Below are 2,561 nucleotides of genomic sequence, written 5' to 3' on the forward strand. Positions count from 1 at the left end.
GCCAGTGTCAGGCCATAACGATACGAAAGCCACGGTCAGTTTAACTGATCGATATTTGAACGAGTTTTTCAAGGATACGGCAGGCAGTTTAAAAGGTTAAAATAATATTATTGCCGGACTCTGGAAAAACCCATATTTTGAAATTTGGCCAGAATACTTGTCCTTCAAATATCGATCGATTTAAATGACCATCATCTTGGCAACAAAAAAACCCCTCTCAAACCTGGGACTTTGCAAAGTCATGTTGAATGAAACACCAAGGACGAAAGAGAGATAAGCGAATGGCGTACTTAAATGTGAATAAACCAAAACAATGATGGGACAGGAAATAGAATACACCTAGGGCATTGCGTTTTGCTGATAAAAGGGAAACCCGAAACGTCCACAGTATCTGTCTTCGTTCAATAAATTGAAGATTACATTTCCAAACGTGTCATTATTTTGTCCTTTTCCGTAGTGAAGCACGCAAAAAAAGAAACAACAAAACAAAAAACAAAAAGCAAACAAACAAAAATAAACAAAAAAAAAAAAACAAAAACAAAAAAAAAAACTGTCGAAGTTCAGTTGAAGTGATAAAATTATAGAGGTAAATAATTGATAGAGCTGCTCGACTTTTCTGATTATAGACTGGAAATGAAAACTTTCGTTCGTCTCACGCATGACGACAAGGAAATGAAAATGAATTGCCCTTTATAAAATCGATTATCTTTCCCCTGCAGTAAACTGATTCTGCGGCTATGTGATCTTGTAGTATGGCTATCGGATCGGAAGGTCCTGGGTTCGAGCCTCATACGGCGCATAGTTGAGTCCTTGGAAAAGACTCTTTACTCAGATTCTCTCACCGTACTCAGGTGTAAAATGAGTACCTTGCCGTTAACAGAGTTGTCTCTGTCGGGGGAAAAAAATTGTAATATCGCGTAACAGGCGTCATGCCTTGTTTTACATGTTACCTGTTGCTGTTGTTGGTCAGACACGTGCTCTGAGCACGTTGTGTGGATATTGCGCTATATATAAAAGCTAAAGGTTTTATTTTTTTTGGTTTGTTTTTTAAATTCAAAACAAGAAAATGCACCGAGCGATACACACTGAACAAGAATATCGAAATAAACTGCAAATCAATTCATGTATTGTAATCTCGGTATACTGCCTGCATAGCCTGATATCAATTGCCGTGCTCGTTGAATTATTGGTAGACTATTTAATATCATGACAGTCGTTTTTCGTTCGATCATGTTGTGGGCGAAATTATTCTAACCGGTATGTCAATATCGGACTAATATAATAATATTATTTCGCAAAAATATATCCTGCAAGAGTAATTCAACCGTGCTCTGGGAAAAAAAACATATTTAAAAATTTGGCCAGAAAACTCCTCCTTCTAATATCGATTGATTTACATGACCCTCATCTTGGCAATAACTCTCAAACCTGGGTCTTTGCGAATTCTTCCTTAAAGTCCCAGGTTTGAGAGTTTTTTTTCCAGGATGAGGGTCATTTAAATCGATAGATATTTGAAGGACGAGTTTTCTGGCCAAATTTTTAAATATGTGTTTTTCCAGAGTAGGACAGAATCGCAACTGTAATTCGATCCCAAATGGGTACTTATAAAATCATTTTGTGTATCGGAGAAGGAGGCAAGCAAAGGAACGGTCATCATTGATTTTATCACAAAATATCTAGACTAAATAATGCTGGTTGACAAGTCTTGCTCGCGAGTTCAGAAAAGTAGGCCACAAGATTGCTTGCCCACGCCACCGTATCCTGTTATTGTTGAATGATGTCAATTATACACTAGCAATGGAACTACTGTTTGACAAATGGGAGTGTGGTAAAAAAAAATAATTTTTTAATATAAAAAAACAACAACAAAAAAAAACCCAACAAAAACTAGAGATTTTATATAGGGTAATATCCATAAACGTGCTCAAAGCGCTTTACAAGGGGTCCCTGGCCAACAGCAACGCTTAACATGTATGTAGGACGTGACATGACATGACGCCTGTTAGGCGATAATAGCGACAACGCTGTTAACGGCCAGGTACTCATATTACACCTGAGTATGGTGAAAGAATATGAGTTAAGAGTATTTTCCAAGGACTCAACTATGCGCCGAGCGAGGCTCGAACCCAGGACCTTCTGATCGGAAAGCGAGTGTTCAGAAATGCTATGTCTGATCTATCAACCGTATCTTATGGCTGTGAAAATTGGACACTAACAAATGACCTCAGAAAGAGGATAGACGATTTTGAAATGTGGTGCTTAAAACGAATGGAACACATACCATACACCGAAAACAAGACAAAGAAATTCTCAATCTAATCTGCTAGACAAGAAATTAAAAATTTTCAATCTTAGTTTAGTGAAAGTCTATCTACTTTTTTCTATTTTAAACTCTACGCTACACGACACATCCCCCTTTTGAGATATTTTCATGAATTGCACACCTTTTATCAATATTTTTCGTCATATATTCGTACTTCCTTACAAAGGGGCATTTTATTTCCTGCCCCATCATTGTTTTTGTTTATTCACCTTAACTACGCCATTCGTCCTTAGTGTTT

Source organism: Berghia stephanieae, chromosome 3 (genome assembly GCF_034508935.2).
Source record: "Berghia stephanieae isolate SIO BIC M18660-M18661 chromosome 3, UCSD_Bste_1.3, whole genome shotgun sequence".
Taxonomy (NCBI): domain Eukaryota; kingdom Metazoa; phylum Mollusca; class Gastropoda; order Nudibranchia; family Aeolidiidae; genus Berghia; species Berghia stephanieae.